Source organism: Ambystoma mexicanum, chromosome 9, assembly GCF_040938575.1.
Source record: "Ambystoma mexicanum isolate Mex_15411 chromosome 9, UKY_AmexF1_1, whole genome shotgun sequence".
NCBI classification, from domain to species: domain Eukaryota; kingdom Metazoa; phylum Chordata; class Amphibia; order Caudata; family Ambystomatidae; genus Ambystoma; species Ambystoma mexicanum.
The window spans coordinates 244,999,708-245,016,109 of NC_090931.1; positions in this window are offsets into that span (position 1 = coordinate 244,999,708).

Genomic DNA, 16,402 nt, shown 5'->3' on the forward strand with positions numbered 1-16,402 from the left:
CTTTTTGGAATCAGGTATGCAATACCTTTTTCCCCACACTGCCTTTAGTTAGAAGAAAATGTTCATGCTGGATGCTCCGTGATGTTGCAGCTCTGCACCCAACCTCCGGATTCTTTGGTCTGATGACAGAAGGCAGGACAATGGGCAGGTTCTTTCAGCAGCAGTCTCGAGGGAGGACCTGGGGCACAACTTTCAGCAACTTCTTGGTTCACTTTGCAGTTTTGCCACCTTTTCTGCAGTACCAACAAAGGACACAATTTGTCTGGTCAATCGTCTTCACTTCCTGCAGTCCTACACTCTGATGAGGGGGTTTGGGTGAGTTGGACTAGATCTCGGGAGTGTCCTTGAGGGTTCCGCAAAGAGTTGGACAGATACGACCTTTACACGATGATGCACTTGAAATGGGCAGCAGGTTTCCTCGTATTGGGGTTCAGCAGCTCTGGAAACTCACAGTAACTTGGCAGATGGCTGAAATCAAAGTTCGTCTTGGGACTAGTTGTTCCCACCACCCAAAGGGAAGGAGTCATCCTCGTCAAAGCTCCTCTGTCACACAGAAAACAGGGTCAGGATAGCAGTGGTTCCTTCGCAGTATTGAAAATGGTCTTCAGGCATCTCTGGTTGTCTTCTTCTTCAGTTACTTGGGTGTCCAGTGATCAAATTGCTTTTCACTCCAGTAGCCTCACCTTTTATACAATTCCAGCACACATTCTTCTGCAATCTCTCAGCAATTTACAGAAAAGGGGCGTTTGGCTGTCCAATCAGGACAGCCAAGCCCCCAGTGGGAGCTGGTTCTATTCAGGCACTCTGGCAGACAAAGGACAGGGGGGTAGACAAAGGGCTAGAAAAAGAACAACCATGCTAGTAATGGCAAAAAAAGAAGGCAGACCCCAAGTTGGTACTTGGGTGCGCCTACTGTGCACTACCGGGGCTATGGACATAGCCTACGGTACAGAAATTATGCAATAGTTGGTAGAGCACATCCATTGCCACCAGCCATAACTATGAGATTGTCTAGGTGATTAAAAAGTCCAAGGAGCAGAGAGAAGGGGGATACTAGGTATCCCGTTGGCACTCCACATAAGGCAGTGTGCGCCAGTCTCTCAGATTATACAGTTGTGGGAGAGATAAAGAACTGTAGTTGCTCTAGGATTACGAAAACAATCTCAAAGCAGGACCCTAAGGGTCCCCAGCCACACTGCCCATAAGAAGCTGTGTGCTGCAATAGTAAAATACAGATGCCTTTAAGAGCTATGGAGCAAAATAGACTCCATAGTACAGGCAGAATACAAATAATAGAGTTCTAAAAGACAGAGCCATCAAGAATGAATGAGTAGAAGAAGGCTCCACTCATTCATGATTAAAGAAAAAGGTCCAGAAGTAAAGCAAAAAAGTGCTGAAGGTCTCACGGGGGAGGGAATGAAGCATAACAATGATACATCTCCCAAACCAGATGCCTGTTTGTCACATGCCCTGAGAAATATCAAAACCTTCAGTGCTATACCGATTTTTACCTTTGCCCATAAAGGCCTGTGTCCTGCATACAAGTGAATAGAAAAAGTATTCAATTCACAATTGATTCCCATAAACCCGTCCAATTTACCTTTACCAAAACCATCAACATTCTAATTTTCACCAAGTACAGCAAACCCCACTTGACCTCACAGTATTTGTCGATGAGTACTCTTGAATCTGGTTAAGCATTGTGTTCTCAACACAACATTGTAATCCCTTTGATAATATTATGCTCAATATCTTCAATGGGTTCTTGCTCAAAGGTATAGGCCTAATGCATGTTGGGTCACTATCGGAGCCTTTTATGCACATTGGGCCGACCAGGTTGTAGGCAGGGTGCAAGTTAATAAAGCCATTCTTATTATAGTCAGTTAAAGTGAAGTTCAAAGTTCCATAGCAATTTCATGAAATATTTCTGGACCTGGAGCTGTTAACAAGCACAATTCGCCTTTGTTATTTCCAGTTTATTGACTATGACCTCAAGTCAGGACTTGGCTCTTTATCCAAGCTTCAGAGGCACCCACTACTGACATAGACTTCACTAAAATTAACAAAGCATTGCAGTTCAGCAATATTGCCTATCAACGATATGATAGGTTATGTATAACGTGCTTAATACTCAGCAGTTTATACACGCAGACCCGGGGATCGAAGCTGTGTTGCTCCATGTCGTCTTGCTTCCAAGGCGAGCATGCTGCCCCTGAGCTATCCAATGAGTTAGATAAAGAACAGCAGATGATGTTCCAAAACTGTTTGTAGTATCTAATTGAAGCATGAGCCCAAATTGCAGCCAAAGCATGACCTCTGTTGCTGTTCATCTTGTAGTTGTATCTGGGCCGTCTTCTTGTGTGTCTGTCAGTGGTGTTGTCCTTTAAATCCCTCAAGAGTTCAGATTGAGTCAAGTGACTCCCTGAGTGAAAACAAAAATGCTTAGCTGTAATCTTTTTGTCTACTTTTTTTGTGGTGAGACTTGATTTTGTCATGTTGCTTAAACTTTGAAATTATTTAATCATGGTGTCAAACTCGCCCCCTATAAGGTTGAGACACTGAGCAGAAACTACAGAGCCTTGCTTAATCATCTTTTTTTTCCAGCATGCTTCACTAGACACATGAGCTACTTAGGAAACAGTTAATATGACCGAGGACGGCTCTATAAAACGTCCCTTTCGTTGAATAATCTGAGGGTCTATGGCCATTGCAAAACAAAGGCCACAGGGCCTCATTACGAGGTGGGCGCAAAGGGATACTGGGCACCGTTAAGGACATCTGTCCCGGTAATCCCTTTGCGCCCTATTCTGAGGTCCCTTAGCGGGTCCCTTCCTTTACCAGGTGTTATGGACGGGGCCCGCTAAAGGACTTCAGAGCTAATAAATTGCGGTACCGTTATTACCCCTTTCCCATTGAGCCCTATGGGTGCTGAAATGGGAATGGGAAATGGCTTTTTCAATGGAGACTTACCGGTCCTGCAAAGGTCGGAATAGACCGGTAAGTCCCCATTGAGCGAGGGCGGACTCAATACCAGTATTGGAGGTAGTCATGGTGCTAATAGCGCCATGACTACCTCCAACCTCGTAATGAGGCCCTCAGTCTCCCAATAACTGGCAGAGATGTGTGCCCACATCATTAGATGAGAAACAATTTAAGAAAAACCTCATGCTTCCAAGTCAAAATTCCTCAGCTTCATTTTGGTACCTAGTATAGATGCCAATTATAGGTATACTACGGTAGTATAGCTCAGTGGCAACGCGCTCGTCTTGGAAGCAAGACGACGCAGAGCAGCTCAGGTTTGAATCTTTTGTCCACACTTAGAAACCTCTTTGATATTAAGCATGTTATAAAAAAAAATTAAATATAATTGCCTATTGGAACATTACAATCCCATCATCAGACAACCCATCCCAAACCAGTTGCTAAATTCAGATTCCAAATTGTTTTTTTTTACATAGTAAAGGTGGATCTACTCGTCTATAGTTATTGTAAATGTTAAAGGAAAGGCCCAACTGTTCATTCGAATTTCTAAATCTAAACAGCCAAATGTTACTTGTGAAACTATATTCAAACTTAATATCCACTTTTTTGGAAGTGGAAGCACAACACGTAAGCCCCTCTATGACCCTGCCTCACAGTGCAAGAATTGCTTAGATACAAATATAAAATAGCCAACAAGATAAAGGAGGGCCAATGCCTGAGTTTCCTGTTGTACAATTATGTGAAAAAACCAGTGACCAATGTATACAATTAGGATTAGCCAATTTGGGGTGAATCCGGCAATGCGACAATATATAATGTAATTTTGTACATTTAAATAGTACTCCTCTTTAGTTTGAAGCACTTGTACCCCTAGGTTAATGTTACATTTGTAAGTCACACATACATATATATAAATATATATATTTGTGAAAAAACTTTGTTAAAGGGACATTATGGTAAGTTGCGTTAATAAGATGGTATGAAATTCAGTGAAACAATTTTGTTAAAGGGATGTTATGGTTTCAAGTAAAACCAAAAAGCCTCAGAAATGTGCCAGTTATGGTAAGCTAAGCAACCAAAACTTGCGTCACCACCGTACACTCTTAAGACTAACACCCAGGACATCAAAGATGACCTGTTTCCGCATGGCTGCACCTCACTGTATTCCAAAGGACTTCCCATTCCGGAATGACAACTATGTTGGGTAGGCCCTCCTCCTGGTTTCTGGCACTTTTTATATAGGTAGCCAACAATGAAGTTTGGTGCACCATAAACCCATTACTTCTTTGTGGTATGCCTGATTCTTGCCTGTGAGCACAAGTTCTCTTAATTTCAATACTTGTCAGAGTACAGGATTGCTGTTATTGCAGTGGCCGATGCAACACTATTGGGTGTTCTCCCCCATTCACGACTTGGTTCAGGAAGCCCGGGTCTGCCTCTGAGCAGTGCTGTGAGCTATCAGGCAGCTACTGAACACACCCCCTTCTCATACAAGAGCAAATGGGGGAAATACCCACAGCATCTGGATCCTAACACACTGTGATGCTCTGCATTAGTGATGATGCACCAGCTGGAGGAGGAAGAAGAATTAAGGTGGGGACTTCTAATGCAAGAACATCCATTATGCAAAGTGGCCGCCAGAAACAGTGCTCCTGGACAGAGCACTGGATGGGCAGTAGACTTCATGTACGATCGTTAAGTATCAATTCTGTGAAATAGACAATGTTCCTCCGATATAGAAGAAACAAAGAAAGGACAATGCTCCCCCAAGACAGAAGAAACAAAGAAAGGACAATGCTCCCCCAAGATAGAAGAAACGAAGAAAGAGTGCTGCTGGGGCTTGACGGTCAGCCACTTTTTCAAAAACTGCAAACTTCCTTGGAGTTTTGAAGACTACGGATACATACTAGGGAAGAAGAAACCTCAGCAAATGAATAGATAGAACATTATGCACATCTGAGAAGAGGTAACAGCTCTAGGTGACATTAGATCTGGTGAGGGAGAGAAGAGAAAACACACCTTGGGAACGAGGAGACCTATTATTACAGACATATAGGATGAGGGAAAAGAGAGAGAGATAGAACGAGAGAGAGGGGAGCGAGTGCGCGAGATAGAGAGAGTGAGTGACAGAGAGGAAAGGGATAGGGAAAGAGAGAGAAAGAGGACGACAGAACAGGAGAGCAATAAGGAGAAAAACAGAGAGAGAAAGTGATAGAAAGAGAGAGAGAATGAGAGACAGGGAGAGAGAGAGAGAGAGACAGAGAGAGGGAGAGTGTGAGTGAGAGAGGGAGAGTGAATATGAGAACGGCTGGGTGGGAGAGAAAGAGACAGAGACAGAGAGGGTCTGAGGTGGAGGGAAGAGAGAGAGAGAGAGTGAAGCTAGAGAGAGCATGAAAGGTAGAGGAAAAGGGAGAGAGATGGGCATAAGAGTGAGAGGGAAATGGAGAGTGTAAAAGAGAGGAGAGGGACAGTGTGGAGACTGGGAGTGCTTGAGAGAGAGATGGGGAGGTAGCGAGAGAGGTGGAGGGAGTGTGAGAAAAAGGGGGAAGAGATAGCGAAAGGGTAAAAATAGATAATGGGAGAGAGTTGGAGAGACAGAAATATAGAGCAGAACCAGAGAGGGGGAGGAGGAATAGAGATAGGGCAAAGGAGAGTAGAGGAGAGCGAGAGAGAAAGAGGTAGGGAAATAAAGGATAACCTTCTTTTCTGGGAATGACATTAAGGTGGAAGGTCAGGGTTAAGAATGAGAGATGGCGCTGGTGCCAGAATGTATGCCACCTGTGGAGCCGACCAATTTTGAACCCCACTCACTTTAAACAGGGTCAGATGTATTGTAAGTAGAGGAATATGGCTACCGTAATGGCCCCCTGCTGGCGTCACCCTACGCCACCTGCTAGATTAGTCTGAGTGAGGAGCTGGTTCTGCTGAGAGGCAAATCAATGAGCAGCACTAAACAGAAGTTGGGTGTATACCTGAATGAGTATATGCCTGAAGCGGGGCCCTTCAGGCTGTACTGTTTCTTTCAGAGCATAAATGCACTAATTCAGATGCAATGTGCTCTGAAAAACTGGAATTCTGCATGTGAAATTTGTGTGTGTGGTTTCACATCATATGACAAAGAAAATCCATCACATTATCAAAACATGGAATTTTAACTTTATGTGTGGGTTTTGTCCAGATGTGGCCCACTTGCTTGCTCTGGCTTAAGTCTCAACATTCATTTAATTGATGGTCATTGCCTTTCTACTCACATTTCTATTTTCTTATCACTACTAATGTGCTGTCTTGGGGAGCCTATACGTTGGGGTTTAACATCCCAAGAATGTCCATGACTACATTTGGACAGTGTAGGTATTGGGAACAAGCTTTATCCTAGACAGATCGAAGTCCCTTCAACGCTGTCTTGGTTGAATGCTCTGTCTGCCCACCAGTTGAAACATAAATCTTGTTTGCTCAGGGTTTTGTTCCCAGCCCCTCTCGTTGTGTTCCCACTCAGATACGGGGGCTCTAATGTCACAGATGAATTAAACAATTATGGAATGAGATGATCCCCAGATACATTCCAACGTCATGAAGAAGTGTTGGCTGAATGTCCACCCATCCTTTTTTTGTTGTCTTAGTGTTCCTTCCAGTGCAGGAGGGAGGTAAGTACACACTGGTACCTTCCTTTCCTTGCTGTCCCCAGGTAATCAAGCTGCACCTCCCTGTAGAAGCCTAGGAAGGACAAAGCTAGGATTGCATGTGCTCCCATACAGATGTGGCATGGCCTGTCATTCAGTGCATTGAGGGGGCGGGGGTTGAGTGATGCCTGATTTGCAGATACATTTTATTTGTGGTATGGAACGCTACTGCACAGTGATTAAGACATTTTGGGGCCGATTTATGGAATTATCTGCCCAGAAAATCGACACATTGCATGACAAACTGTGTGCAAAATTCTGTTAGTCGATTCATGTAATCAACTGTGCAGCACTTTTTCATGCTTTACGGAGACTTCACGCAGGCTCATCATGTCACTGTGAGAGGCTGAGTGCCTTGCGCGAGACACCATGCAGAGCATTGGCGTGGCTTGTGCAGAGGGCAGGTCAGAGGGCGTAATACAGAAAATGAGGAAGAACAACGCAAAATGTGGGCATTACAAGGGGCAGTCCATGGCACGCCCACTATTGTGTGGAACGATATCTGAGCGTGCAACCTTTTGGCGGGGAAATGGCCATGCAAAGCCCTCATATTATCTGCCACCCAAATGCAGGCGTACAGACACTTGCGCATAGAATTCACTGTACAGAGGTAAGTTTGGGTTTCGGAATTAGTGGTGCATGTACGCAGCTGTAGTTCCATGTTAGGGGTGCACGTACACAGTGTAGCGGGGTGCAGGAATGGTTTACGGGGGTTTGCACAAAGATTTCCAATGTATTACCTGAGTTACGATAAATAGTATACATGTTGTCGGGGTGCCAGTAACAGTTATGTGGTACCCCGCACAGGGTCCCCAAGATACAGGCCTGCTTGCGGGGGACCCCATGCACTGTTTGAAGGGTGCATGTATTCGCGCCTGAGGGAGAGCACAAAGGTAGCTGTTCTGGCAGTTTTTGCTTTGCTTTGGGGCGTGTTTGTTAATTCCGTCCGTGACTTGCATATACAGTTACTTTGCGCAAACAATTCTATGAATACGTGGAGTGCGCAGAATACATTTTGCACACAGGCTTGAGCCGTGTTGTTCCAGGTGCGCTACCTTTGTGGGATAAATATGCACTTTCATGAAACTGTCTTTTTGTTTCAAGTAATACCATATATCCCGTTTTGGTGTTTCCTCGCCCCCATTCACTCCTGCCCCGCCCATTGCCAATGCATAGCTTTGTGTCATTATGGTGGTTAACAATGCTAACAACTGATGCTGTGCTTGTGTGTCACTCTGTTTACCTGTGTAGCATATTTATATCAGAAAACAAACAAATGCAAACTCAAATACAAGAATGAGCGTTGAATATGTGAGGTATGTAATGGTCAAATAGTGGTGTGCTCTCTGCATCCATGTAATATTTATCATCCTTCACAATTCTCAAGTGGACATCACAACTCTTCATTAAACCTGGACACTCAATCGTGAGAAAGAAATTGAAGGAAAATCAATAAAAATGGATGAAAAGAGTGGTTATCTCTCCCGGTTAACAACAATGGATCCCCTCTCCTTTAAACATGTGCTTTAGGATGGACATTAACACGAATTCAGATGGCATAACTTAAACATATGCATGCTCACTCCACAGGCCAACCATGCCAGATTAATGCATCACGTTTTTAACATACTTGACAATTTTAAGGAAAAAAAAGAAATTGAGAATATCACACTCAGAGGGAGTAGCAAGGGCATGTATGTAATGTAATATGCTAGATAGTTAGAAGAATGCCTACAGCTGGGGGGGGGGGTTGCCTAGAGTCAAAGCAAGTCAAGGAACCCAATGCCTCTGACAACTGCCAGTTTTTGGTTTCCCTCTGATGATTAGATGGAGAAAACACCTTCGAATCTGTGCGGTTCCTCTTAAAGTTATCCTTCCTTGATCTACGTGACAGATTTTTCACTGGAAACATACATATGTTACTCTTTCTTCATTGGCATCCTTTTTACTTTCTTTTTTAAGTAGGTATTGCTTCATAACTTTTAATGTGTTGTCCTGTGGAGCCTAAGAATCTAGTTGTAGCATTGCAAGAATTCCTGTTCCTAAACTTGGATGGGCCAGGCACTTGATGCAACATTATCCTCTCCTCGACCCTTGCTTGCACTGGCATCATTTGAAACTCACCTTCTTGCCAACATTATAAGCTTTCTCTCTTAAAACACGTGCTCATTGGCTATCCATGCATACATGTCTGTCTTCCTCTTATTGTTACTTTTCCCAACTTCCTCTTTCTGCAGTTCTTGTGATGTTATGGTATCATTTCTTTTAGTAATTATGTTATCTCTACTTTTGTGAACATTTCACTAGTCTCAAGCCATATTGATTGTTTAATGTTCGCCTAACATGTTTCTAATATGTCTTACACTTCCTGTGTACTGATCAATCATGCTAATGGTCTTTTCCATTTCTACCAATGGCATATCTGTGTTATGCCTGTCTGGCTTTCTCTGCACTTAGGTTACCGTCTCAGAACAATGTTGCCTTACTCCCTACGTTTTTAACATTGCCTCTTAAATAATGTCATGGTGACATATCATTCTACTTCTAAATGTGCATACGTATTTTGCAAGGCTAATTTTGACCTCAATTATGAAGAATTGGTTGTAATTGAAAGGCAAAATAGATGAGTGTCTTGATCCTATTGTTGAATTTGTAACATGCAGTTGCATCATTAACTACACTCTAGCCAATGGATGACATAATAATAAGTTCATGAAAACAATACCAAATGGATGATCCGCTTTGGTCTTGGCACATTTCTGGTGCTGGTTGGCTAGAAACCAATGCTACAGAGAAGAGAGTGAGAGAACGAGTGTGCGTGTGAGAGAGAAAGAGAGAGAGGGAGAGAGAGAGAGAGAGTGTGGGAGAGAGATAATGAGTGTCAGAAAGCAGACTATCTTGTTGTCATGGCAATGACAGTGCTTGTGGCATGAATAGAGTATACCCCCCCATCGTTATTTCTAGTTCATTTCTCCATGTAAGCCAGTGAGGGCTTGCTGTACTATGTTTTATGAATCAGAAGGGCATCCTCATGGAAGGTGAGTGCTGTGTTTTCAGGTCTGAGACTGAGTGCAGTGACCTTCAGCATTAATATTGCATTCCTTCAGCAATAACTGGTTCCTTGACCAAAAGAAAATCACAAACATTGGTTACATGTGATTTTAACGAATAGAAAATAACGAACAACATTTATGTCTGAACATTTTTAACGAAGAAATTGTGATTTCTTTTTATTTGGGGGTGCCCCCAACCCCTGTTTCCCATTATTAATAATCCCATCCCAACACTCTCCCCACCCGTTTTAACCCCTTACCCCATCCCCATATATATATTTAATAAAATTCGGTATGTTTTGTTATAAACGTTTAGACATAAATGTTGTTGGTTATTTTCTATTCGTTTAAATCACTGCATGCCCAACCTTTCTGCATGCTGTTCCCTGCCCCAGCAATCAGTAGCAGGGTTAGGTGCCTGGTGTCAGCGCGGCAGTGGTTTTCTCTATATGATCACCCACTCACTTCTCATATGTACCCTCTAACCCTGCCTGGACTGCGATCTAATAGATATAAGCATCCCAGTTGCCGAGCATGTGCAGTGAAGAGACCAGCACTAAATGGCATTCACTGAGTCGTTATAGCCTGGTAATGACATATCCCCTGCCCACCCATATAGATAAAGCTACCACTCACCACGATGCTGCCATCTGGTGGCAGCACTGTGCACTCTGCCCCACATCCACACCAAAGAATGAAATGCAAAAGCTGGCGCAGAAGTGATCTCCACTTGGCCATGAAGGCTCACGAGCAAGTGTGCAGAGACAGAGAGGTAATAAATGAACCGGGAAAGTGCCAATACCGAGTAGGGAGCAACTCACACAACAGACACTGCATTGGGGCTACCCGCAATAAAGAGATACTGCTAGGGTGCTGGAATGGAGGGACATTTCAAAGAGAAAAGTGCTAAGACTTGGGGCCCGATTCATGGAATATTTGCCCGGTTCAAAGTGAATTTGCACTGCTGAAAAGTGACTGCACTGTCGACACAAACCCTGATTCATGGATTGTTTTGCACAATGCAAAGTGACTTTGCACTGCTGGAAAGTGACTTTGCACTGCTGACACAAACCCCGATTCATGGAACCGAGCAAATTGTATTTTTGCAGTGCAAAGTCCGGGCAAAGTCAGCGCCTAGTCATTTTTGCAGTTCAAAACGACTTTGCCCAGACTTTCCACGGCAAAAATACCCTTTGCACAGTTCCATGAATCAGGGTTTGTGTTGGCTCTGCAAAGTCACTTTTCAGCAGTGCAAAGTCACTATGAACTGGGTAAATATTCCATGAATCGGGCACTTGGTCTGAGAAAAGGGTGGACACCCGACATTTCCAACTGAGGAGCAACGTACACAACAGACATTTTGAAGGATAACTGTGACAAAGGCATTATCACTAATGCATCGATGACCATGGAACCACTAGAACTGTCCCAAAGTTTCTAAAAACACCCCTGCAAACCACCCATCCCTTGGAAGGAGACACGCCTAAAGGCTCTGAGTGCACAGGACTATATTGACAGACGGAAGAGGTCAATGCTTGTTGGCAGTTTGTGCTCAGAACGACAACACATGTTTTGACCCTACCACCAATTCCCAACAGACAGGGGGCTGACCTAGGGGTCTATGCGGGGACTATGGCTCGCATAGAGCAGTGCTAGGCCTCCACAATTAAAGTTGTGCATGCGAGGCATCTGTTTTACATGGGATATAAGCAGGAAGGAGAAGGAATTGAGCAGTATATTGATACTCTCTGTGAAATTACGATTATCTGTCAATAGGCTTCATCCTTAACAAGGTGACGAGGAACCGGCTTATGGCTCAGCTAAGAGACCAGAAGATCTGAGAACTTCTTTGGCTGTGCCATGATCAAAACCCCCACACCATCGCGATCACCAACTCTATAGCAGAGAACACGGCTTGGGCAGATGAAGTAGACAGAGGCACACACTGCTCTATGTGCTCAAGCGCACAGTGTCTACCAGAGGGAGAAGCCTGTGTGGTGCAAGGGCACAGAGATCATCATGCATCAGGAAGCGGGAGTGCGTCAAGTGTCGTTTCATGGACCACGCAGGAGAGCACTGTTCTGCTAGTGGGAAGATGTTTGCCGCATGCAGGAAGCAGTGTCCCAGAGCGACAAGGTGAGCCGGAAAACACAACAAGCTATGCAGGCTCAATGGCTAGCAGACATGGAAGAGATCCAGACTTCCACAGATGGTGGGCTGGTGATGGGTAGCACACATGGAAGAGATCCAGACTTCCCCAGATGGTGGGCTGGTGATGGGTAGCACACATGGAAGAGATCCAGACTTCTACAGATGGTGGGCTGGTGACGGGTAGCACATATGGAGGAGACGCAGACTTCCCCAGATGGTGGGCTGGTGACGGGCAGCACACATGGAGGAGACGCAAACTTCCCCAGATGGTGCACTGGTGACGGGTAGCACACATGGAAGAGACGCAGACTTCCCCAGATGGTGGTATTGCTATGGCAATCATCCTGGTGGACGATGGAGGAGTATGTAAAGCACCCAAGGACCTTGTTTGTATGCTTGGGATTCCAGTTGAGATCCTGTTTGGCTCAGTTTCTCCATATGCAGTGTTACAGGAATTGCTGTACTAGGTCCGGCTTCAGTGCCTAAAAGAGAAACCCAAACATCCAGATTTCAGCTATGGAACTGCCTCAGGTCATCGGCTTGGGGCTCTGGAATACTTTGATGTGTGGACAGTTTACAAGGCTGCCTTCCATATAATAATATCACTACACACCCATAAGTCTCACAGCTCTGTGATATTAAAAGACATTATTATCCCACAGGATGGTACTCAATGTATCGACCGTGGATGGATGAAAGGTTGAGTTGACCCTGTTGAGATTCAAACCTGCCACAGCAGGCTACGTACAGATATCAGGCGGGAGCACTTAGCTCACTGTGCTATCTGACCGGCTGAAACTGGAAACTGACACTATGAAAATGGGCCCTAGGGGTGTAGAAAAATGCTTCATATGTCCCCGACTGAGCCAATGGGTGGCAATGGTGAAGAAATGGGGACGTTTCCGGTTCAGGCAGCATGGGCAAGCTCTGGAATTCCCAGCATCCAATCAAACTCAAGCAAGCGGCGGTGCAGGTCCGGAACTGGGTGTGTCCGCCCCATGCTCAAGCAGCCACAGCTCATGCACACACTCACAGGCCTCACGCATGGCGGAATAATTGAGGAGGTGGAATTGTTGGAGTGGGTCGTGGTCAAGCTCCCAAGGTCCATGCGCCTAGGGAAGCTAGGGAAGTTCTCTGGTCCCCTCCAGGTGTATGAGGTGAAGGGCCACTAGGTGGATGCCGGTGATGACTGCACATGGTGGTGGTGAACTGCAGAGCCAAGAGACGTGTGTATAGCTCCCCAGCGGAAGTACCTACCACTCCAGGGTCCCTCGTGGGTGGCCTGTAACTGTAGCATGAATTACACAACTGCAAATGCCAAAACAATTGGCTTTTCCGATGCTTGATTGAATAGCTACCCAACAGTTCTTGACATGAAAATACGTGAGAAACCAACAGTTTTGGCGACTACCTTATTGTAGTTTCCAAATGTATTGGTAGTTTTCTGCCATTCTACAAAATTAATGTTCACACACACGTGGTGCAAATTCCCAGTAGGAAATGTAACCTGTTACAGGCCAGCGTAATTAATGTGCCAGCAATTATTGGCAAATGCTCAAGGGAAAGCGGCACACTAGGGGGCATGAGTATAACTAACATATATAATTTCAAATATGACATTATTCACGGAATGCACTCATTAACAGCCTCCAGCAATTTGTGTCCGACACTGTTGCTGTGTGTACAGGCCAGGCAGGGAGGCGGCGGCCTGGATGCTGTGTTGCTTGCAGCCTAATTAGGAGGTAATTGCAGAGTGTGCACTGACAGCCTCTACCTCTGCCCTCTTTCCCCGATTAAATGGAGCATGGGCGGCTACTAACCAGGCAAGGGACGGTTAACCCTTAATCTGCCGAAAGGGGGGTGCAGCAGTCATGGTTTAGCCCAACACCGAAATCTTCTAGGAAATTCCCCAGGGTGGAATGCTGCCCATCATATGATTAAGAAGCCCGCGGAACTTTTGAAAGCTACAGTAATGTGTCGTATCATGCATAGGTCCATCCGTGCACACTATTCTAAGTTAGTCAAATGAAAGGTTTCTCAAAATGCATTTTGCAATCTAAAATAACGTTTGTAATGTGAACAAATGTTTATGCGTAAGAAGTGTTGCAATAATAACTGTTGCCTGGGCCGATGAAAGAAAGATTTGGGGCGCTGATGGTGCAGTACTATTTTGGCGTACTCCCACCCTTACAATCAGGCATTGTTTGATGGTGTGAAGTAGTTAAAAAAAACGCTCCCTGGGGGACCTTTGCTGGAGGTGCCCAAGGCATCTGATTAGCATTGTAATCTCGCATTAGATTACAGAATCCTTGTGCAAGTGCAAAATTGCACAATATTTGCACTAGGGCAAAGCGTATCCAAGTGCAAAAAACGTTAGGGCCATATTAGAAAACCTTTGCACCATGGCAAGTGCAATTTTATTCAAAACCACTACCTGCCCCTCCCTGACCAAAACACACTCTCCTGGATTTCCTAGAGCAAGCCCTATTACACACTAACACCAAGCATTGGATTTTAGGGGGCTGCCAATTGTTATTTCTAATATTTTTTTTTCTCAAACGTAATGTCTTACTTGCAGCTGAATTAGCTACTGATGATAACAATTTCGTAACCTAGTATTTCTCCAGTGACTTGCTTTTTAAGCAATATGTGTTTCCATGTCTGTCAGTTTCCATGGAAAGTGAGAAGGGACTTGCTCCTGGGATCCTCTTGCTTCTTCATGGTGGTTATCTTTAAACGTGTTATTTTTCCTTGGATGAATGGACAATGCACCACACTTGCCCATTGATACAAGAGAACACTTTTCTTTGTCCAAAAATACTTTAAACACACAGTGCTAAAAAACGGGAAATAATAGCGTTAAGCCCAAGCGAAAGCGTTCTGGTACAACTTGGGTGGTAATGGCCCCGAGCCCTTGTCGAGGCCCTCACTACACTCAGGCCCATCTAGACTCCAGATAGCACGTTACTACCTAACGTGTGGCTTAGTGAAGTAGAATTATGCAGCCACAATCGCATTGTGCAAATGACCACAATAATTTTGTGCGTGCATTGTAAATGACATTAGCACCAACACAAATACATTTGCACTGCATATGTACTGGTACTAATACCATTTGAACATACACACATATGTGTGAACACATGCAAAATCTGTCTGTGGTTTCAAAATGTATCATAATACTACCACATGAGTGGTCCTTGTGGCCAACTGAGACATTGGGCCTCATTATAAGTTTACCGGAAAGGCAGAATACAAGTTGTGCATGGTGGTGCCTTTCTGGGCGCCAGGTCTGACTTGGCAGGCAGAGCGGCATCCGAGAGCACAACTCGTCGGATGCACCAGCACCATTCATGAATCCAACCTCCCCATTCCCATTGAGCCCTATGGGGCTGAACTGGGAATAGGGAACAATATTTTCTGGCACCCGCGAATGGGCAAATCCCGGGTCTGGCAAGGCCTTAATGACCTGGTAATTGCCTATGCGCGGGCGCCAGAAAAAAAATGATACCAGCGGCAGCCGTGCGGGTTCTACCGGCATGGCTACCGCCAGTATCATAATGAGTCCCATTGTGTCTACAGGTTCCTTAGAGTTGGCAAATGTACTGACTGCATTGCTAGCATTTCATAGGATTTTTGAGGGGCATCTCATTGAATTTCATCAATGAATGTGCATAAAAAGTCATGTGTTGATTTACATTTGGGAATTGTGTCAGTTTCAAATTGTATATCTGTTGTAGGGCTTGCATAATCAGATGCAATGATGCACCCTGAATTAATATATGTATGCTCTGATCAATCATCTTTCTTTCTTCTTCCCCATATTATTAAATTGTTAGGAATGACAAATGTAATGAGAGCTTCATCAATTCCCTCTGTTTATGAATAATGATGTTCACTGTTCCTTTACTAACATGTGAATTGAATTAGACCATAACTCTCCACAATAACAGCTAATTCCAATTTATTGCATTAAAGACATCACCCGTGACAGCCCTAAACAAAAAGGTAAACCGAAAAAGCTTCTACCAGAACCAAACAAAAGCAGATTAAACTTAATTCACACATTTTTGCACTAGAGCAAATCCAGAGATTTCTGGGACTATTTCTGTTTGGCGCTTGGTCCCTTACACCTGAATCTGGAAATGCAGAGGTGCCTGGAGCATTCCTGTGATGCTCACACGCTAATGTGATTGGCAAAGCTTTGCTCTAGGGTATCTCAGCGATACTCCGTGCATCTTCTGATGCCCAGGGGCATGACCTGGTTTGCGCCAGTCTAAATCTTTCAAAAGCCGGCCCTGTATCTCCAGTCAAGTATCACTTTTCACCAGGTGTCCTCAGAGAACAGTACTAGGGAGTACACATCTTTGAATACAGAGCTGGTTGGCAGCCCTCTCCATAACATGGATTTCCCCATCCTTGGCCCCAAACACAAAATCGAGAGATTTCAGTTGGCGCAATAAGGTAAGACATCAGAGGAGCGGTGTGAAAGGTCATTGCACTCAGTCTTTTGCCATGCATACAGGGGTGCATTTT